This window comes from Scyliorhinus canicula, chromosome 18, assembly GCF_902713615.1.
Source record: "Scyliorhinus canicula chromosome 18, sScyCan1.1, whole genome shotgun sequence".
NCBI lineage: Eukaryota > Metazoa > Chordata > Chondrichthyes > Carcharhiniformes > Scyliorhinidae > Scyliorhinus > Scyliorhinus canicula.
In genome coordinates, this window is record NC_052163.1 from 128,729,259 (window position 1) to 128,753,573 (window position 24,315).

The following is a 24,315-nucleotide window of genomic DNA, read 5'->3' on the forward strand; positions in this document are numbered from 1 at the left end:
TGGTTAGCACTGCAGCCTGATAGCAGGAACCCGGGTTCGATTCCGGCCTCAGGTCACTGTCTGTGTGGAGTGTGCACATTCTTCCCGTGTCTGGGTGGGTTTCCTCTGGGTGCTCCGGTTTCATCCCACAGTCCAAAGATGTGCAGGTTAGGTGGATTGGCCGTGCTGAATTGCCTCTTTGTGTTCAACGGTCAGGTGGGGGTAGGGAATAGGGCAGGGGAATGGGCTTAGGTAGGGTGCTCTTTCTTTGGGTCGGTGCAGACCCAATGGGCCGAATGGCCTCATTCTGCACTGTAAAGATTCTACGACTAAGGTCTGATTCTTGTTGGAGTTAGGCTTCACAGATGCTGTCATCGAGGTCTGAGGTTAGACAGTGAGAGTCTGCAAGCTATTCTACCACGGCACAGGGAGCTTGCTGATTTCTCCTTCTCCTGGCTCACCAACACAAACCAACACTGCACTTACACAGTAATCAACTGGAAAACCCCTTGTGTACTTGACTCAGTACCACCAGCTGAGCCAAGAGGGTAGCACAATCACCACTGGCCGTCTCCTTGGACAGCAGGCACCTGCTTCACCTCTCCTACCGCCCCTCATTCCTCTGTCTGGCTGTTCAGTCATTCAACCTTGGCTACTTCCATCAACTCACAAACTGCATCCTGCAGGACATGAAGCGACAATGCTGGCAATGTGGACAAAGGGATTCAGTTTGCTCTAAGGCACGCTCGAGGGTACAGGTAGTGCTGGCCAGCTGCTACACATGAAAAGGAACAATGTTAGAATGCACCAAAACACACCTTCAAAAAGAATTTGCAGGAAACGGTCATCTCGGGCTTTCTATGGAAAATAAAAACAAGGGACTGGATTCTCTGGGTCTCTAACGGAGAAATCACATTCGCCGATCAGCCGGATAATCCACGTTGGCACCGAAATCTAGGAATAGGCATACTCTCGGAGTAGGACGCATGCCTTATGGACGGCCTCAGGACGTTACCTGAGGCCCACCCCCGATGCTCCGCCCCCGACGGGCCGAGTTCCCGGCGGCGTGGGTCTCTCATGCTATTTATTGTCAGGAACTCAGCGTGGAGGCTGCGGACTGAGTCCGGCGCCCCCTGCAGGCGGCCGCCATGCACGTGCACGGCCACAGACCGGGGAATTCTCCGGCCGTGCCGCCAACTAGAGCCGGGTGCTCTACGCTGCCTGCCTGCTAGCCCCCACACCAGATGGGGGATCAGTGGCCCTTTTGCGCCATTATTTTGGTCATAAAAGGCCACCATTTGCATGCCGGCGTCAGCGCAGTCTCAAACAAAAACAAAGAAAAGTACAGGACAGCAACAGGCCCTTCGGCCCTCCAAGCCCGTGCCGACCATGCTGCCCGTCTAAACTAAAATCTTCTGCACTTCCGGGGTCCGTATCCCTCTATTCCCATCCTATTCATGTATTTGTCAAGATGCCCCTTAAATGTCACTATTGTCCCTGCTTCCACCACCTCCTCCGGCAGCGAGTTCCAGGCACCCACTACCCTCTGTGTAAAAACTTGCCTCGTACATCTCCTCTAAACCTTGCCCCTCGCACCTTAAACCTATGCCCCCTCTGCCCTGGGAAAAAGCCTCTGACTATCCACTCTGTCTATGCCCCTCATAATTTTGTAGACCTCTATCAGGTCGCCCCTCAACCTCCGTTGTTCCAGTGAGAACAAACCGAGTTTGTTCAACCTCTCCTCATAGCTAATGCCCTCCATACCAGGCAACATCCTGGTAAATCTCTTCTGCACCCTCTCTAAAGCCTCCACATCCTCTGGCAGTGTGGCAACCAGAATTGAACACTATACTCCAAGTGTGGCCTAACTAAGGTTCTATACAGCGGCAACATGACTTGCCAATTTTTATACTCAATGCCCCGGCCAATGAAGGCAAATATGCCGTATGCCTTCTTGACTACCTTCTCCACCTGTGTTGCCCCTTTCAGTGACCTGTGGACCTGTACACCAAGGTCTCTCTGACTTTCAATGCTCTTGAGGGTTCTACCATTCACTGTATATTCCCTACCTGCATTAGACCTTCCAAAATGCATTACCTCACATTTGTCAGGATTAAACTCCATCTACCATCTCTCCGTCCAAGTCTCCAAACGATCTAAATCCTGCTGTATCCTCTGACAATTCTCATCGCTATCAGCAATTCCACCAACCTTTGTGTTGTCTGCAAACTTACTAATCAGACCAGTTACATTTTCCTCCAAATCATTTATATATACTACGAACAGCAAAGGTCCCAGCACTGATCCCTGCGGAACACCACTAGTCACAGCCCTCCAATTAGAAAAGCACCCTTCCATTGCTACTCTCTGCCTTCTATGACCTAGCCAGTTCTGTATCCATCTTCCCAGCTCACCCCTGATCCCGTGTGACTTCACCTTTTGTACCAGTCTGCCATGAGGGACCTTGTCAAAGGCCTTCCTGAAGTCCATATTGACAACATCCACTGCCCTACCTGCATCAATCATCTTTGTGACCTCCTCGAAAAACTCTAACAAGTTAGTGAGGCACAACCTCCCCTTCACAAAACCGTGCTGTTGCTCGCTAATACGTCCATTTGCTTCCAAATGGGAGTAGATCCTGTCTTGAAGAATTCTCTCCAGTAATTTCCCTACCACTGACGGAAGGCTCACCGGCCTGTAGTACCCTGGATTATCCTTTCTACACTTCTTAAACAAAGGAACAACATTGGCTATTCTCCAGTCCTCCGGGACATCACCTGAAGACAGTGAGGATCCAAAGATTTCTGTCAAGCCCTCAGCAATTTTCTCTCTTGCCTCCTTCAGTATTCTGGGGTAGATCCCATCAGGCCCTGGGGACTTATCTAACTTAATATGTTTCAAGACGCCCAACACCTCATCTTTTTGGATCTCAATGTGACCCAGGCTATCTACACACCCTTCTCCAGACTCAACGGGCGGGATTCTCCGCCCCCCACAACGGGTCGGAGAATAGCGGGAGGGCCTTCCTGACATTTTTCCCGACCTTCCGCTATTCTCCCCCCCCCCCCCCTCCCCCCCCCCACGGCCGTCCCACGACACGAATCGCTGCTTGCCGTTTTTTACGGCGAACAGCGATTCTCCCCTATCCGATGGGCCGAGTTCCCAGGCTTTTACGGCCGTTTTCACGAACGCAAACACACCTGCTCTCACCGTTCGTGAAAACGGCCGCAAAGTGCCGTTCTGGAGAACCATGGCACCGATTGGCACGGCCGCACCACGGCCGTGCCAAGGGTGGCATGGGCCCGTGATCGGTGCCCACCGATCGCGGGCAGCGGGTCCGAACCCCGCGCACTCTTTGTTCCTCCGCCGCCCCGCTGGATCAGTCCGCGGGGCGGCTGAGGGGCATGACGGCCCGCGCATGCGCGGGTTTCACGCATATGCGTGATGACGTCATCCGCGCATGCGCGGGTTGGAGCCGTCCAATCCGCGCATGCGCGGCTGACGTCATCGTGCGCATCAGCCGCCGTTACCCTTGGCGCGCGGGCTTAGCGAAGTTCGCTAAGCCTGCGATGCCGAGGTTCACGGGGCCCCGCTGCTAGCCCCGACCGGGGAGCAGAATCGGGTCCCGGGAGGGGGCGCGGAGGCTGCTGTGAAACACGGCCAGTTTCACGACAGCCTTCACGACTCTCCGCATTTGCGGAGAATCGCGCCCAACATCCGCCAATTCCTTCTCTTTGGTGAATACTGATGCAAAGTATTGATTTAGTATCTCGCCCATTTCCTCTGGCTTCACACATAGATTCCCTCGCCTGTCCTTCAGTGGGCCAACCCTTTCCCTGGCTACCCTCTTGCTTTTTATGTATGTGTAAAAAGCCTTGGGATTTTCCTTAACCTTATTTGCCAATGACTTTTCGTGACCCCATTTAGCCATCCTGACTCCTTGCTTAAGTTCCTTCCTACTTTCCTTATATTCCACACAGGCTTTGTCTGTTCTCAGCCTTCTAACCCTGACAAATGCCTCCTTTTTCTTTTTGACGAGGCCTACAATGTATCTCGTTATCCAAGGTTCCTGAAATTTGCTGTATTCATCCTTCTTCTGCACAGGAACATGCCGGTCCTGAATGCCTTTCAACTGACATTTGAAAGTCTCCCACATGTCAGATGTTGATTTACCCTCAAACATCCGCCCCCAATCTAGGTTCTTCAGTTCCTGCCTAATATTGTTATAATTAGCCTTCCCCCAATTTAGTACATTCACCCTAGGACCACTCTTATCCTTGTCCACCAGCACTTTAATACTTACTGAATTGTGGTCACTGTTCCCGAAATGCTCCCCTACTGAAACTTCTACCACAGGCCGGGCTCATTCCCCAATACCAGGTCCAGTACAGCCCCTTCCCTAATTGGACTCTCTACATATTGTTTTAAGAAGCCCTCCTGGATGCTTCTTACAAACTCTGCCCTGTCCAAGCCTCTAGCACTATGTGAGTCCCAGTCAATATTGGGGAAGATAAAGTCTCCCATCACAACAACCCTGTTGCTTTTACTCCTTTCCAAAATCTGTCTACCTATCTGCTCCTCTATCTCCGACTGGCTGTTGGGAGGCCTGTAGGAAACCCCCAACATTGTGACTGCACCCTTCTTATTCCTGATCTCTACCCATATAGCCTCACTGCCCTCTGAGGTGTCCTCCCGCAGTACAGCTGTGATATTCTCCCTAACCAGTAGCGCAACTCCTCCACCCCTTTTACATCCCCCTCTATCCCGCCTGAAACATCTAAATCCTGGAACATTTAGCTGCCAATCCTGTCCTTCCCACAACCAGGTCTCTGTAATGGAAACAACATCATAGTTCCAAGTACTAATCCAAGCTCTCAGTTCATCTGCCTTACCCGTAATACTTCTTGCATTAAAATATATGCACTTCAGGCCACCAGACCCGCTGTTTTCAGCAACATCTCCCTGTCTGCTCTGCCTCAGAGCCATACTGGCCCTATTCCCTCGTTCCCCCTCAATACTTTCACCTTCTGACCTATTGTTCCGGTACCCACCCCCCTGCCATACTAGTTTAAACCCTTCCGTGTGACACTAGCAAACCTCGTGGCCAGGATATTTATGCCTCTCCAGTTTAGATGCAACCCGTCCTTCTTATACAGGTCACACCTGCCCCGGACGAGCTCCCAGTGGTCCAGATAACGGAAACTCTCCCTCCTACACCAGCTGTTTAGCCACGTGTTTAGCTGCTCTATCTTCTTATTTCTAACCTCACTGGCACATGGCACAGGGAGTAATCCCGAGATTGCAACCCTAGAGGTCCTGTCTTTTAACCTTCTGCCTAGCTTCCCGAACTCCTGCTGCAGGACCTCATGCCCCTCCCTGCCTATGTCGTTAGTACCAATATATACAACGACCTCTGCCCGTTTGCCTTCCCCCTTCAGGATGCCCGCTACCCGTTCGGAGACATCCTGGACCCTGGCACCAGGAAGGCAACATACCATCCTGGAGTCTCTTTCACGCCCATAGAAATGCCTATCTGTGCCCCTGACTATAGAGTTCCCTATGACTATTGCTCTTCTGTGCTTTGACACTCCCTTCTGAGCCAGCCATGGTGCACTGCTCTGGCTGCTGCTGTTTTCCCCTGATAGGCTATTCCCCCCCCCCCCCCCCGACAGTATCCAAAGGGGTATACCCGTTCGAGAGGGGCACAACCACAGGGGATTCCTACACTGACTGCCTGCCCCTTCTGGTGGTTGCCCATTTCTCTGCCTGAACCTTGGGTGTGACCACATTTATATAACTGCTATCTATGATGCTTCCCACCACCTGCATGTTCCTAAGTGCATCTAATTGCTGCTCCAACCGAACCACACGGTCTGTGAGGAGCTGCCATTGGTTACATTTGCTGCAGATGTAGTCGACCGGAATGCTGGAAGTGTCACCGATCTGCCACATCTCACAGTTGGAGCACTGCACCCCGCTGAGTGACATTTAAGCACTAGTTAATTAATTTAAAATAAACACTTGAATTATTGTTAGATTGAGTTACAATTAACTATATGGCCCTGACACTAGATGATTTTTACTGTAAAATTAAATGATAAATACCGATCTCTGCCCTCAGGTTTAGTTACTCCACTATCTAATTAATCAATTAGATTTCATTTTGCAATATTTGTTTTTCAAATTTAACAGATTCCCAACCAGCCAATCAGGTCACAGCTTTACTGTGATGTCACTTACAGCCCCCCCCCCCCCCCCCCCCCCCCCCACCACCACAATTTGAAACGGTAATAGAAATCAGTTACCTTCCTAGGATGCTCTCTGGTTCGCTCCCTGCAGATTAACAGTTACAGGCCAGAAGAAAGAAAACAAAATGGTTGGGGAAAAGCACCTTCTCCCACTCTGCACCAAATTACCAAGTTCCAATTCCCACTCTGGATGTGTCTCCTTCACCTGCGCAAAGCTAGTCTCAGAATCGGAGAATCCAGCCCAAGATGTTAAGATCTGAATGCTGCCCCCCTTGGGCCTGTATTAAGGAATCCACCCCAATATTTCAAAATGACAGCTCCAAGGGAATTGAAAAGCTTCTGGTTTCAGGGGCCTCCTCCAGATTGATTCTGTTCTCTTAAACTTTCGGCTTTCTCTTCATGAAACAGAAGTTTGAGATGATGTTGGTTGAAGCAGCCCCTCTGCAGTTACATCCATCTTCAACACAAAGTGAATCAAGGGCAGAATTTGATGCTCGTCCCCAAGGTGGGTTCTGAGGTGGGGGGGGGGGGTAGAATTGAATGGATGGGATTCCCCGCCTATCCGAACCCAAATGAAATTTCACACAGGGCTGGCAGGGTCTCAGGTGAGAAACTCAGGATGGTAAATCCACCCATTCCCCTATTAAGACACTTAAATGGCTACTTTATGGCCACTTAAGGGCCGTATCCCGTTCAACCTCAATTTTTTCGGCTGGCAGGAGCAGGTGCGGGTAGGGGGGAAGTTGACATTTACACTTTTCCCCATCTCAGGCAGCAATGGCAGGGGTAAGCGTGACTCGCTCCTCACTCTGAAGGCCCCCTCAAAGTTGGGGAAGCCTCCACCCCCCCGCCCCTCTCCCCCCAGGCCTTGGTGCTCTGGGACCCCCTCCGCACCCCTTTCCCCCCAATGTACACCCCCCCCCCCCAAACGCTGCGATCACACACCCCAACCCTCAAATCACTCACCATCCTTAAAATTCTACCCATGGAGATAGGACAGGAAAGTGGAGTTGAGATAATAGATTGGCCACGATCTTATTAAGTGATGGGCATGTTCGGGAGGCTGTACGGTGTAGCTCTGCTCCTCTTCCTTACACACAAGGTGCAGCTCATTCATTATATTCATTATATTTTAAAAGCAGTCATTTAAAGGCTGCGGACATAAAAATACATCAGCCTTTCACTTTCTGGTTAGCCCCAGAATGGACCAGGAGCTTATCTTTAATAATTACCGAGAACAGACGCCAAGAACAGACGATCGACTCAAGTGGAAAATCAGATGAGTGTCCATAGAATCATAGAATTTGCAGTGCAGAAGGAGGCCATTTGGCCCATCAAGTCTGCACCGGCCCTTGGACAGAGCACCCTACCCAAGCCCACACCTCCACCCCATCCCCGTAATGCATTTCAGGTCTGCCTGTTTAGTGCTCAAACCTTACGTTTTACTCCATTAACCCAGATGTGGAGATGCCGGCATTGGACTGGGGTGAGCACAGTAAGAAGTCTGACAACACCAGGTTAAAGTCCAACATGTTTGTTTCAAACACTAGCTTTCGGAGCACTGCTCCTTCCTCAGGCTCCTTCCTCACCAGCAGCCACGCCACGTAAAACACATGGCCTTAACAAAATAAATGGCTGCGAAATTGCTGGCTCAGTGGCCGAGCATGTGCACGACGACGATGGAGTCGGCAGCACGCAGAACTGACCTGCCAAATAGTGCCCCCTTGGACTCCCACTCGCTACTCCCGGCCCCCCCCCCCCCCCCACCTGTCCCCCCAGCCCTCGCCAAAGTCCCACCAGCCAGTGGCACAGCTCCCCCCCCCCCACCTGTCCCCTCAGCCCTCGCCAAAGTCCGCCCGGCCAGTGGCACAGCTCCCCCCCCCCCCCCCCCCCCCCCCCCACGACTGTGGCTTCGCTGGACACAGTCCGCAGCCACCACGCCGGGTTCCCGAATACTGAGACCACACATGCCCCGCGCCGTCAGGAACTCGGCCCATCGAGGGCGGAGCATCGGGGGAGGGCCTTCACGTAACGTCCTGAAGCCATCGCTACAGGGTGTGTCGTACTCCCCGATGATGCCATTTTGGAGGGGGCAGACCAGATTTGGTCGTGAAAAGGGATTCTCCGCATGATCGCTGATTATGAAATCAGGAAACGGAGAATCCCCCCCCCCCCTCAGCTTTCTCGGTCACTGGCTACATTTTCTTTCAAAATGTATTGTTTATTTATGATTTAGTTCCTCTATTTCATGAGGATTGAATTGCACCTCCTACTCACAAGGATTGGATTGGATTGGATTTGTTTATTGTCACGTGTACCGAGGTACAGTGAAAAGTATTTTTCTGCAGATCAACAGATCATTCAGTACATGGAAGAAAAGGGAATTAAACAAAATTCAAGAAAATACATGAGAATACATAATAGGGCAACACAAGATATACAATGTAACTACATAAGCATTGGCATCGGATGAAGCATACAGGGTGTAGTGTTAATGAGGTCAGTCAATAAGAGGGTCATTTAGGAGTCTGGTGACAGTGGGGAAGAAGCTGTTTTTGAGTCTGTTCATGCGTGTTCTCAGACTTCTCTATCTCCTGCCCGAAGGAAGAAGTTGGAAAAGTGAGTAAGCCGGGTGGGAGGGATCCTTGATTATGCTGCCCGCTTTCCCCAGGCAGCGGGAGGTGTAGATGGAGTCCATGGATGGGAGGCAGGTTCGTGTGATGGACTGGGCGGTATTCACGACTCTCTGAAGTTCCTTGCGGTCCTGGGCCGAGCAGTTGCCATACCAGGCTGTGATGCAGCCCGAGAGGATGCGTTCTATAGTGCATCTGTAAAAGCTGTACGTGACTCTGAAGATCTCCTGTCCTGAGGCATTTCTGAGGCAAAGTTTAATTTTTTATAAAAAATTTTTATTGGGTTTTTGAACGAAGTATATTTACGTTATGTACACAGAATAAGATATATATATATATATAGAAGAGAAGGGTACACACAAACATACCAAAAAACAAAAAAAAAGGAATAATAAAAAATAAAATAGAATAACTGGTAGGGTATTATGCACCAGCTCAACAGCAGCAACTCTGTAGAACAAAGAAAATTACAGCACAGGAACAGGCCCTTCAGCCCTCCCAGCCTGCACCGATCCAGATCCTTTATCTAAACCTGTCACCTATTTTCCAAGGATCTACTTCCCTTTGTTCCCCGCCCGTTCATATATCTACAACCAGCAAAATTATTTACAACACATAAGTAGGTAACTGTTGTGGGGGGGGGGGGGGGGGGGGGGGGGGGGGGTGGAGGCTGGGGAGGTAAATATACATTTGGGTGCCAGAGAAACAATTACAGAAGGCAATACTCGAATGGGTTTGGTGTTGGTGTTGTCATTTGTTTCTCCCGGATGGATTTTGCTGCCGTTGTCGTCTCGCGCTCACCTCCGCTTCAGCCGTTCCTCCCGTCTTTCTCCGGTATTCTTCTTGTTCTCTGTTCCTGTAGATGCCAAGTTTGATCTGAGGCAAAGTTAGCTCCAAAAGAAACCTTTGGGCGATTTTGCTGTTGTCCTCTCCTGTCTAGTCTGATGTTCTCGTACTTTCCCGATCGCTTTTTTGGAGCTCAGCACATTTAGGCACTTGGATCTGTGAGTCTTCGAGGCCAGGAAAGGCACAAGATCAATCTTTGAGTTGCACTGAATTCACCAAGACCTTAGCTAAGACAAACCTTAAGGGCATTATTTACCTTAATGCCCGAGGACAGGGAGAACAGGCTGGTGCTGGATGTGCACGTGTGCGTAGATGCTTGGGAGGGATCGGGAGTGAGTTTATCGGGGATGTTTATCACAAACAAATAGCACGCCGACACACAAGCATGAATAATAGCGACCTTGGGCGTGGTACCAAAGGACATGCAAAACCTGGAGAATTGTACTTTGTGCGATTAGAGTAAAATAGATGTTAGCGAGTCACCAGCCTGTTTTACACTTCTGACGATATTGATTCCAACTAGCTTCAGTGGATATAAAAAATCATGTGAGGTCTAAAACGAGTTGTTGATTCGCTATGACCCATTTTACTCCTATCACACAAAGTCAAATTTACCCAAAGTGGATTCAGGAAAGGAGAAGAGGGGGAGAAAAATACTTGGGATATTTTTGAAAAGCCTATAGGATTCAAGTTGTACCAAGTACTTTGACCAAAGTCCCAATCAGGCTTTTACATGTTCAAAGTAAACCTGCAGTGTGCAGCTCTTGGCAAAACAACTAACGAAGCACAGACACAGACACACACACACACACAGACCAGACACACACACACAGACCAGACACACACACACAAACACACACACACAGACTAGACACACACACACAGACAGATAGACACATACACACAGATCAGACACACACAGACCAGCCACACACAGACAGACATACACACAGACACACACAGTCAGGCAGACAAACACACACACAGACCAGACACACACACACAGACACACACACACACAGACCAGATACACACACACAGACACACACACACACAGACCAGACACACACACAGACCAGACACACACACACAGACACACACACACACAGACCAGACAGACACACACACACAGACAGTCAGGCAGACACACACAGACCAGACACACACACACAGACACACACACACACAGACCAGATACACACACACAGACACACACACACACAGACCAGACACACACACAGACCAGACACACACACACAGACACACACACACACAGACCAGACAGACACACACACACAGACAGTCAGGCAGACACACACAGACCAGACACACACACACAGACACACACACACACAGACCAGACAGACACACACAGACAGAGTCAGGCAGTCACACACAGACCAGACACACACACACAGACAGACAGGCAGACACACACTCACAGACAGAGTCAGGCAGACACACACAGACCAGACACACACACACAGACCAGACACACACACACAGACACACACACAGACCAGCCGCACACAGACCAGCCGCACACAGACAGACACACACACAGACAGCAGGACTGCAGGATCGCCCAGTGCCTGGTGGGCATCTGTGTGGCAAACAACGTCAAATCCACACATTAAGGAGGACAATGACTGTGATAAAGGCGCAGGAAAGCCATTTGTCTATTGGTTCCAGACATCTGGCACTACAGACCCAGTAAATTTGGGAACATTTTAAATGGAACCTGTGCGTCCACCTATAGAAAACCTCCTTCCTAATAGTGCTCAATTCTGGTTAATGGGTTTGCAATTAGTGAGCAAACCCCCCCCCCCCCCCCCCCCCCCCCCCCCCCCACCCCCATAAACCTAACTAACTTGTGTGCCTTGGAAGGGGTCATTGCAGTGGGACGATGCCAGGGTGGATTTAAGGGGAAAGAAATTGCACAAAATTGCAGATAATTAAGTTGGCAAATCTATATGCTAATGAGGTTTCTTCCTGACTGCTCAGACTGTCAGTAAGAATTGCGAATAACACAAAGCAGGGCCACTAAGCTGCAATATCCCTTTTCCCTGCGCCTTTATATTAGCCTTTATTACAGTTTCAAACCAAGTCCAATACTTAGCACGAATGTCTGATCAAACAGAATGACAGAGTGAACAGCAGATAGTCCATAGACATACGTTCAAATCTAAGACAACAAAATCTGCACAAACTAATGAATAAAAAGATTACAGCATACAGTAAATATATATAAAATATGCCTATTCCTTTAAAATAAAACTTATTGTTAAATTTGCTCAGTGGGGCCGCACGCTGGCGCAGTGGGTTAGCCCTGCTGCCTCACGGCGCCGAGGTCCCAGGTTCGATCCCGGCTCTGGGTCATTGTCTGTGTGGAGTTTGCACATTCTCCCCGTGTCTGCGTGGGTCTCACCCCCACAACCCAAAGACGTCCAGGGTAGGTGGATTGGCTACACTAAATTGCCCCTTAATTGGAAAAGATGAATTGGGTACTCTAAATTAATTTTTTTTCAATTTCCTCAGGGGACAGGCGTCTATTGGTGATGACCCAGCATCAGATCAGTAAATGCAGTTCATGACTGGAGAGATCGAAGTCGATTATAGAGGCCACATCCGTGTACCAGTCGCTGACACACACACACACACACACACACACACACGCACGCGCTTTCCTCCTCGATTAGCTTCCCACCCACCTGCTCCACGAGTCATGATTTAAAACCAAGTTGTTTCTTGGGTGCTGCCAGGACAAGCACGATCGGCTGCCACCTGAATAAACATGATCACACTCTTCTGTTTTCAAAAGCTTGCACCTTCAAAGCAAAATGACATGCTTTTCCAGGAGCCTATTATTTTAATTAGAACCCCTAGAATAATGAGGAAAAGTGGCGGGCGTTGGATAGGTTTAATGTTCACGACTGCTTACTTGAATCTTTAATTGCTGTACTTCACTGTAATTAAGTTTCTTTTGAAGTGATTGCAGTTTTATATCAGTCTATTCTTTCCTGTCAGTCCTCCCTCTCAATCAGTCTGACGCTAATTGGCTGTCTTTATGGAAAGATGCACATTTGAGTACACGGTTCAGCACTTGATGCTTTCTTAGTCCCACGGCTCTTGGGGAGGCCAGACACTATGTTTACTCACAGACAGAGCAAACTGGCAGCAGGGTTACTCGTGGTGCTTCGCACAGGTGGCACGGTGACACAGTGGTTAGCACTGTTGCCTCACAACGCCAAGGACCCGGGTTCAATTCCGGCCTCGGGGTGACCGTCGGTGTGGAGTCTGCACGTTCTCCCCGTGTCTGCGTGGGTTTCCTCCGGGTGCTCCGGTTTCCTCCCACAGTCCAAAGACGTGCAGGTTAGGTGGGTTGGCTGTGATCACGTAGGGCAACATTAGCACAATACAAGTGTTGTCCTTCACGGTGCTCTTGGAATTTGTTTTCATTTTAAAAAATATTCTTGCAATGTGAATGTCGCTGGCTAGGCCAGCATTCGTTGCCCATCCCTAATTGCCCTTGACAATGCGGTGGTGTGGTAAGCTGCCTTCTTGGAGCGCTGCTGTGTACGTACACCCACCATGCTGTTAGGAAGGGAGTCCCGGATTTTTGCCTCAGTGACAGTGAAGGAACGGCGATACATTTCCAGGGCTGGACGATGTGTAGCTTGGAGGGGAATTTCTGGAGCAGTTGTTTTGAACCGTGTGCCGTGTGTCCAAATGTCGCCTTACTGAAAATGTTGGGAAGCACTGACCAACAGCATATCTAACGTAAATCGCAGCTCTCAGTTTCCAGTATTGTCAATAGCGGATGGGAAGGGGGCTCTATTAACAAAAGCAATAAGCATGTTTAATTATCAACTAGATGTGTTACTTAGCTCTTTTCTTGTCTTGGTTGGTGTAATTTTAAAGATAACAATTATTATTGATCAATATCTAAACTTTGCAAATTTCCTGGCATTGAGCCTACACTGGGAATGTCCAGTCAGCAGCAAAGGATTCTGTGCGGCGACTCTGCCACCATGAAACCTTGAAAACTATCATAGAATTTACAGTGCAGAAGGCCATTTGGCCCATCGAGTCTGCACCGGCCCTTGGAAAGAGCACTCTACCTAAGCTCCACCTTTACCTGACCTAACCTTTAGGACACTAAGGGGCAATTTAGATTGGCCAATTCACCTAACCTGACACCTTTGGGCTGTGGGAGGAAACCGGAGCGCCCGGAGGACACCCACGCAGGCACGGGGAGAAAGTGCAAACTCCAGTTTTAACTTTAATGATTCCTTGCGAGAAATAAAGCCCTTTGGCCGTGAATCCCATTACTTAATTTCAATAGTGTACCAACAAGATGAATGAAATGAAATGAAAATCGCTTATTGTCACGAGTAGGCTTCAATGAAGTTACTGTGAAAAGCTCCTAGTCACCACATTCTGGCGCCTGTCCGGGGAGGCTGGTACAGGAATCGAACAGTGCTGCTGGCCTGCTTGGCGGGGCGGGGCAGCAGGGTAGCATGGTGGTTAGCATAAATGCTTCACAGCTCCAGGGTCCCAGGTTCGATTCCCGGCTGGGTCACTGTCTGTGTGGAGTCTGCATGTCCTCCCCGTGTCTGCGTGGGTTTCCTCCGGGTGCTCCGGTTTCCTCCCACAGTCCAAAGATGTGCGGGTTAGGTGGATTGGCCATGCTAAATTGCCCGTAGTGTCCTAATAAAAAGTAAGGTTAAGGGGGGGTTGTTGGGTTACGGGTATAGGGTGGATACGTAGGTTAGAGTAGGGTGATCATGGCTCGGCACAACATTGAGGGCCGAAGGGCCTGTTCTGTGCTGTACTGTTCTATGTTCTATGTTCTAAAAGCCAGCGATTTAGCTGAGTGAGCTAAACCATCCCCTCCAGATTCCCAATTGACTATAAGTTTGACCATGCACCAGCGTTGCAGGTACAGCAGCTTTAACATCAGAATAGAGAATGATCGACTAGTTTCAATGGGACTCCTTTGAGTAAATAGGGTCACTGGGAATGCACAATGTGCTAGCCTGCTCAGAGCAAGCGAGCGAGCGAGTTAAATACCGCAACACCCTGTGAACACAAGCAGGACGCCCCCCACTGAAGCTTGTCGGCTGGTGGGTGTTTGCATACTATCGCAGGACACTGTGGGGGTGGTGCTCTGCCTGAGAGGCCCTCTCTTTGTCAATAAACTTTGACAGCATGAGTCATCAGGTGAAAGTCACCAGCTCAAAGCACAGCAGCAAAACCTCACCTTCTAATCTCAGCGAACTGTTTCAGCAAAAAGCAAATGCAAATAAAATGAACTCGTAAAAAGCTGCCAATCCCTGAAAGAGTTAAAACTTTTAAATATTGGTTGTCGGTCCATAACCTTCTTGCCCAGTGAGAAGCAGAAGCAACAATGCAAACAAATCTGATTAAAACCCACACAACACAACACAGGGAACTGTGGGCGAAAATGGCTCTGCCCACTAGCTCTTTCACATTGGAAAATCGGGAATCCCCAGGCATTATTCCCCATCCATTAAAACCGATGAATAGATAATGGAGGCTACACAACTTCCTAGCAATCAGAATGCTAAAGTGGAAAATCTATGGTTGCTTCCTGTGCATTTACACCATTTATGCATTCACAAGCAATTCCTCTGGTCAACAGTGAAAACAAGGTTTAAATAATCCTTTTGAACATCTTTATGATTTATCGAACAGATTTTATGGGGTCATTTAGCATGTCACTTCAGACAGCAACCAAAGCATCGTCACTCTATGGTCTGAAGTCATTTCATTTGGTCACATTTTTGAAAGTATCTCTGCCCAGCCTCCCAGTTCCACACATTATTCCTTTGACAATTGGTCACCTTCTGCCAAGCCTTTGTAAGCATCGCTCTTAAACTCAATTACTCCACCTCAACATATGGCACGGTGGCACAGTGGTTAGTACTGTTGCTTCACAGTACCAGGCAGCTGACCCGGCTTGGGTCACTGTCTGTGCGGAGTCCGCACGTTCTCCCCGTGTGTGCGTGGGTTTCCGCCGGGTGCTCCGGTTTCCTCCCACAGTCCAAAGATGTGCAGGTTAGGTGGATTGACCATGATAAATTGCCCCTTGGTGCCCAAAAAGGTTAGGTAGGGCAACTGGGTTACGGGGAAAGGGCAGAAGCGTGGGCTTAAATTGGGTGCTGTTTCCAAGGGCTGGTGGAGACACAATGGGCCGAATGGCCTCCTTCTGCACAGTACAGATTCTACGATCAATGACCGGGAACGCTTGATTATTGCGGATTCAACTGTAGCCCAGTGATAGAAATCTTGGTTCAGAATACGGTGGGGTCCATTCCCAAACTGAAGACCTGCCCTGATGGTCTGCTGTAGGACTGAGCGAGTGCTGCTCTGTCGGAAATGATGAGTGGGATTTTCTGGCTCTTCGAGGCTGGCGAGCCGTTCAAAACGGCGTAGACTTTAACGGATTTGGCAGGACCGGAATGGCGATAAAATGCCAGAGAACAGGCCGGGGGGGGGGGGGGGGGTGGGGGGTGGGGGGGTGGGGAGAGAACAGGCCCGGGGGGGGGGGGGAGAGAACAGGCCGGGGGGGGGATGAGATATTACACACGGTCTGCATCCTCAGCAGAATGCAATGTATCCCGCGGCGCGGAATGATAGATGTGACACTGAGCAGGAGAGTTCTCCCAGAATCCTGGACAATATTTATTCCTCAACCAACGAGCGGGATTTTCCATTCTCTGCACGGAGGGCTGGCTGAGGTAGTGGTGTGCAGTTCGTATCGCAGCGATCACCCATCACCGTGCCCTCTTGGAAAACGCACGTGCGCCTGGCTGAAGTGAACAGGATCTAGCTTGGCTCTAACGTCCTCACGCTTGAATGGCTTGCTGTCACTCGTTGCTTCGGTTCATGCATAAAGAACAGCTGCCACCCACATTGTGGGTGAGATTCCCGCGGGCTGCTGAGTCACCTCCTTCAGGATGGGCGGTGACTAAAATGTCTAAACCATATCATGTTTACTGCAGGTAAATTCGGATTGAAGTGCCGGTTTACAGATGTTCTCTGATCGTAGACCAAACTAGCCCAGGCAGGGCTTTGTACCTGAAGGAACAGAAAGAAGCATAAGTCATGTTTTTCTTTTCTTTGCACAACGGAGGTTGGCACATTGAAATCTGCTGCAGGTGCCGAAAGCTTCAGTTTAAAGCAACTGCCTTAAAAAAAAATGGAACTGAAAGCAGAGAATGAATTATTTAAAAACATGCTTTGCTTAGACTGCATGTGGCAATCTGCTCCCAACCCTGCCACTCACACGAGTTTATTAAGCGTCACTCCTGAACTAGACAAAGGTTCACTGCTGGAATGGATAGAGGTGAAACATGGGTGTGATTATTGTGTCCTCGTGCAAGGCGCATGCTCAGAGTACTGCGGCCGATTCTGTGTGCATCAAGGTATTTTTTAATGTGAGGTGCTATCAGTGAAATCAGCTTCTAATTTATTATGTTGTGACGCACAGTGCCAGATGGCGCATGTGGCAAACAAGATTAGGGATGATTGTGGTGCTGAGTCTATAATACTAGATCTGTCTGCAGTGCTTTTTTGGCTTGAAGATGGAGTATTAGCTGAATGAAGTTGACATTCTTCTAGATAGGGAGGTGCACTGATGTATGAAAAGTCATCATTGCTATCAATCTGGTTACGTTGCAAATCATTTTTCAATTCACCAAGCCAAACTGATTTGCCATATCACAGGGTCACACAGGCGGCTTGCAGTTTGTACAGAGCGGAATCAAGTTTCCCTTCCTCTTATCTTTTACAATAATAGTCCAACGCAAAGCGTGCCAGATTAAGGGGAATTGTCGCTGTTTTGGGAACTTTTTTTTAATTTAAAAAAAAATTAATTTTGAGTAACCAATTGTATTTTCCAATTAAGGGGCAATTTAGCATGGCCAATCCACCTACCCTGCACATCTTTTGGGTTGTGGGGGTGAAACCCACGCAGACACGGGGAGAATGTGCAACCTCCTCACGGACAGTGACCCAGAGCTGGGATTCGAACCCGGGTCCTCAGCGCCATAGGCGGCAATGCTAGCCACTGTGCCACCGTGCTGCCACTGTTTTGGGAACTTAACATAATTTCTGTGACGTGCCTTTTAGAAATTAAAGTGAATTGAGATTGGCACCTTGATGGCAAAGTGGTTCAAAGGAATTCATAAGCCAAATGGATTAAATGGGCCCCCGGTTCCAAACTGTTATACCGTCAATTCACTATGGGACCGTGGGAACGAGTGAATATAAGGCTTTATTATCCAGGAACTTGCCTGCCAGTGTCTGCTGTACAAATGAGGGCCACCCACAGGTGGCCGGTCTATATATCCCCCTGGGGAGGGCAGAGCCAGAGGCGGAGCCCACCGGGGTTCCAGTACAAGGTCATAGGTCACAGCACTATACAGACAGTTCATACATTCACCACTCAGCCTCAGCCAGCGCAGCGCTGGAGATTCCAAAAACGGCTGCGCAGTTCTCCAGCGGAAAACCAGCCAAGGTTTTTATTCCTGATTGCTGTCCAGCAACTCTTGCTGGATTTCACTGAGCCACAGAAGTTTATAGCAGAGAAGGAGGCCTCTGCTGTGGAGTCCCAAAACTAATTCCCTGTTCTTTCCCTACATCTCTGAACCACCCTTTGGTTTTAATACTTTGCAAAAGGAAGAACTTGGGCATGATCTACTGGCCACGCTGCACCCAAACGGGAGCTCGGACACAGCGCCAATGTCCCAGGTTCGATCCCGGGCTCTGGGTCATTGTGTGGAGTTTGCACATTCTCCCCGTGTTTGCGTGGGTTTTGCCCCCACAACCCAAAGATGTGCAGGGTAGGTGGATTGGCCATGCTAAATTGCCCCTTAATTGGAAAAAATTAATTGGGTACTCTAAATTTACTTTTTTTTTAAATGGGAGCTCGGCACAGCCGTAGATCTCGGGAAAGGCCTCTCGCGGGTTCCTTGACAGCCAGTACATCTCACGGGATCTAACCAGATCTCACGAGGCATCACAATCAGAATCCCGCCCACAATGACCAAGCCTCATGCACCCAAATGGGGTTTAAGTCCCACTTAGGTGTGCTCACCCAGGATTTACCAGCGTCCCCAGGGAGTCCCCAGCCGGGGGATGTTCAGTCTGGGTCCACACAAATTTGGGCCAGGTGGAACAGCGCCCGAGGGATCTCCTGGACTATCAGAGGATCCTTGGGTGGTCAGGGATTTCCTGGGCGGTCCCCCTGGCTCTCTGCCTGGATAGCAGGCATCCTGGCACTGCCATCCTGACTCTGCCAAGGTGCCCGGGTGGCACTGCAAATCGGCAGGAGCACTACCAGAATGGAAGTGCCAGGTGCCAGGGTGGCTGCCAAGAGGGGGGTGCAGGGCTGGTATGAAGGGGCTTCTGGATGTTTTGGGGGTGCTGAACAGTGGGTGTCCTGTAAAAGGGGGGGAACCTCAGTGACCCCATAGCGGGATGTCACCATGTGGGGGGGGGGGGGGTTAATGCCCACATGTGTAGGAGATGACATGGCTTCTGGGTGGGGAGTGTGGGGGACCCACAAGCTCACTGAGAGATGGGGGCACCCTGTCGATCTTGGAGGAACGGTCTGGCCAGTGAGTTCAGCTCCACAGTGCTGTAAATAATTCTAAATGTGGGCTAGCCCGGTGAGAAACTCCTCAGGGCCCAAAGAAGTGATTAAGTGGCTAGATAGCGGTGGGGAACTCATCAACAGAGCAAAGAGAAACTCCCAGCAAAACCCTCCACAAATGACACTTAGAAACTTTGCCATTAGATCGTGCTTCTTGTATTTTTATAGCAGCTTAATTTCCTCAGATGTGCAGTCATTGTTATAAGAACATAAGAACATAAGAACTAGGAGCAGGAGTAGGCCATCTGGCCCCTCGAGCCTGCTCCGCCATTCAATGAGATCATGGCTGATCTTTTGTGGACTCAGCTCCACTTTCCGGCCCGAACACCATAACCCTTAATCCCTTTATTCTTCAAAAAACTATCTATCTTTACCTTAAAAACATGTAATGAAGGAGCCTCAACTGCTTCACTGGGCAAGGAATTCCATAGATTCACAACCCTTTGAGTGAAGAAGTTCCTCCTAAACTCAGTCCTAAATCTACTTCCCCTTATTTTCAGGCTATGTCCCCTAGTTCTGCTTTCACCCGCCAGTGGAAACAACCTGCCCGCATCTATCCTATCTATTCCCTTCATAATTTTAAATGTTTCTATAAGATCCTCCCTCATCCTTCTAAATTCCAACGAGTACAGTCCCAGTCTACTCAACCTCTCCTCATAATCCAACCCCTTCAGCTCTGGGATTAACCTAGTGAATCTCCTCTGCACACCCTCCAGTGCCAGTATGTCCTTTCTCAAGTAAGGAGACCAAAACTGAACACAATACTCCAGGTGTGGCCTCACTAACACCTTATACAATTGCAACATAACCTCCCTAGTCTTAAACTCCATCCCTCTAGCAATGAAGGACAAAATTCCATTTGCCTTCTTAATCACCTGTTGCACCTATAAACCAACCTTCTGTGACTCATGCACTAGCACACCCAAGTCTCTCTGCACAGCGGCATGCTTTAATATTTTATCATTTAAATAATAATCCCGTTTGCTATTATTCTTACCAAAATGGATAACCTCACATTTGTCAACATTGTATTCCATCTGTCAGACTCTAGCCCATTCACTTAACCTATCCAAATCCCTCTGCAGACTTCCAGTATCCTCTGCACTTTTTGCTTTACCACTCATCTTAGTGTCATCTGCAAACTTGGACACATTGCCCTTGGTCCCCAACTCCAAATCATCTATGTAAATTGTGAACAATTGTGGGCCCAACACGGATCCCTGAGGGACACCACTAGCTACTGATTGCCAACCAGAGAAACACCCATTAATCCCCACTCTTTGCTTTCTATTAATTAACCAATCCTCTATCCATGCTTCTACTTTACCCTTAATGCCATGCATCTTTATCTTATGCAGCAACCTTTTGTGTGGCACCTTGTCAAAGGCTTTCTGGAAATCCAGATATACCACATCCATCGGCTCCCCGTTATCTACTGCACTGGTAATGTCCTCAAAAAATTCCACTAAATTAGTTAGGCATGACCTGCCCTTTATGAACCCATGCTGCGTCTGCCCAATGGGACAATTTCTATCCAGATGCCGCACTATTTCTTCCTTGATGATAGATTCCAGCATCTTCCCTACTACCGAAGTTAAGCTCACTGGCCTATAATTTCCTGCTTTCTGCCTACCTCCTTTTTTAAACAGTGGTGTCACGTTTGCTAATTTCCAATCCACCGGGACCACCCCAGAGTCTAATGAATTTCGGTAAATTATCACTAGTGCATCTGCAATTTCCCTAGCCATCTCTTTTAGCACTCTGGGATGCATTCCATCAGGGCCAGGAGACTTGTCTACCTTTAGCCCCATTAGCTTGCCCATCACTACGTCCTTAGTGATAACAATCCTCTCAAGGTCCTCACCTGTCATAGCCTCATTTCCATCAGTCGCTGGCATGTTATTTGTGTCTTCCACTGTGAAGACCGACCCAAAAAACCTGTTCAGTTCCTCAGCCATTTCCTCATTTCCCATTATTAAATCTCCCTTCTCATCCTCTAAAGGACCAATATTTACCTTAGCCACTCTTTTTTGTCTTATATATTTGTAGAAACTTTTACTGTCTGTTTTTATATTCTGAGCAAGTTTACTCTCATGCTCTATCTTACTCTTCTTTATAGCTTTTTTAGTAGCTTTCTGTTGCCCCCTAAAGATTTCCCAGTCCTCTAGTCTCCCACTAATCTTTGCCACTTTGTTTGCTTTTTCCTTCAATTTGATACTCTCCCTTATTTCCTTAAATATCGATGGTCGATTTTCCCTCTTTCTACCGTCCTTCCTTTTTGTTGGTATAAACCTTTGCTGAGCACTGTGAAAAATCGCTTGGAATGTTCTCCACTGTTCCTCAACTGTTCCATCATAAAGTCTTTGCTCCCAGTCTACCTTAGCTAGTTCTTCTCTGTGCAACATGGCAGGAGCAACAATCAGGCCTGTGATATTCAGTAACATTTGTGTCCTCAATTGCCACGTAATGACATTCACCAACAAGAGAATGTATCAGCACCAGCCCTTGGCATAGAATACTATGAAAATTGTTAAATTCACAACTTTCATAGCTCAAGGACCCCTGTGAAGCAATGCTAAGTGTTATGATTATGGGTAAAACCCTGAATTATATATAGGCAGACAAAACCTTTATGAAAGACCTGCAGTTTTTAGAAGTGGACGTGCAAGCCCAAGGTGGCTGAGGTATAACTGAGTCCGCAGCCGAGGTTCCCGAGGGCCGATATGTGGTTAGAACCACGCCGTCGGGAACTTGCCAGTTACTCTTGGAGAATCGCGGGGGGGCCTCTGTCAATGGCCCCCTATCTGCGCCGCGTACACCACATGCACGGGAATCGCTTCAGTTCCGATTCCCGTGCGAACGCCCAGTCTCCGCCTCCATGCCGAACACGATTTTGGTGTGGAGGCTCAGAGAATCACGCCCAAGGACTTTGAAAGAAAATCTTGGAAACAGAAGGGATCCTTTATAAATGAATCTCGTTGTGGCCAACCAAGGGGTTGAATAAATAAAGGGAAAACAAATCTGGACCGCTAAAACACATTATTCTTAATTGGAAAAATAAGAATTGGGTACTCTACATTTTTTTTTTAAAGGGGCAATTTAACGTGATTAATCCACCTACCCTGCACATTTTTGGGTTGTGGGGGTGAGACCCACACAAACGAGGGGAAAATGTGCAAACTCTACAGCGACAGTGACCCGGGGTCGGGATTGAACCTGAGCCCTCGGCACCATGAGACAGCCGTGCTAACCACTGCGCCACCATGCCACCCGTATCTGACATAGTAGAGCAAAGCCAACATCACAGATCTTGAGATGGGGAAGTAACTCAAGGAAATGCTCATGTCAACAAGGAGAACCACTAGTGAGGTGTGGGTCCCTACGACTGTAATGGCTCAGACTGGTCCAATATCCTACACGGTATAAATGACAGACAAACACGTATGGAGATTCCACGTGGATCAATTATTACCAACACACGTGGGTGTGCCAGTGCCCAAACTACCTCAGGAGGTAATGCTCCCCAATCCATCAGACTGGATAACTTCTTAATCATCTACCGAAGAAAAGATTGCACCAGAATCACAACTTTCATGTGTCTTCCCTCAGAAAAAGAGATTGTGACGCCTTCCAGGGTAGAGATATCTACTGGAGATACATCTAAGGTCGAGAATGACAAAGTCCCGGAAGTACGCAGGCAGCTAGTGAAACATAATCACCCACCTGATCATCTATCGTGTTGATTGTGTTATTACAATGTAATAATTTGAATCCTGCACTTGTTTTTTGTTAAATGGCTTTGTTAAAATGCTAGGCATTAGTTGTATTTGGTCCTTAGAAGAGGGAGGGATGTTACCTTAAGGGATGGGACCTTAGAAGAGGGAGCCATGAGGTCATGTTGCAGTTGTACAAAACTCTGGTGTGGCCGCATTTGGAGTATTGCGTGCAGTTCTGGTTGCCACATTATAGGAAGGATGTGGAAGCATTGGAAAGGGTGCAGAGGAGATTTACAGGATGTTGCCTGGTATGGATGGAAGATCATATGAGGAAAGGATGAAGGACTTGAGGCTGTTTTCATTAGAGAGAAGAAGGTTAAGAGGTGACTTAATTGAGGCATACAAGATGATCAGAGGATTAGATAGGGTGAACATTGAGAGCCTTTTTCCTCGGATGGTGATGTCCAGTACGAGGGGACATAGCTTTAAATTGAGGGGAGATAGATATAGGACAGATGTCAGAGGTAGGTTCTTTACTCAGAGAGTAGTAAGGGCGTGGAATGCCCTGCCTGCAACAGTAGTGGACTCGCCAACACTAAACGCATTCAAATGGTCATTGGATAGGCATATGGACAATAAGGGAATAGTGTAGAGGGACTTTAGTGGGGTTTCACGGGACGGCGCAACATCGTGGGCCGAAGGGCCTGTACTGTGCTGTAATGTTCTATGTTCTATGTTCTATATTACATATGTGGGTTATTGTGTTTGTGTGCAAAGTATCTTTAAGGACCAAATCATGTGACATATGTGAGGTCATTGGTTACGTCCGGGCTTTTTCCCTTTGTCTGGTTCCAGCCTTTGTACAGGGAAGACCTATTTAACAAACCTCTGTTAATGTTGCTTTCACCCCATATGTATTTGCAATCTATTATTTTTGTGATGTTAGTCTAAAGATAGATGCTTCAACATCCAAAATCTGTAGAAAGAAGGTTTTCTTAACATTCTTTGGTAACAATTTAAAATTGATAGTCTCACTGTTGATTAGCCTCTGGATGTCTAAACGTTCACTCATTTTAACTCCAATAATGGATTTCAAGTTTGCCTTGTGTGTGTGTTGAATAAGCACAAACTAGATCAGGGCTTTTCAAACTGCGGGTCCCAATCCATTCCCAGCAGAAGGGGTGGCAGAAAGTAGGTCACGCAGCCGGCAC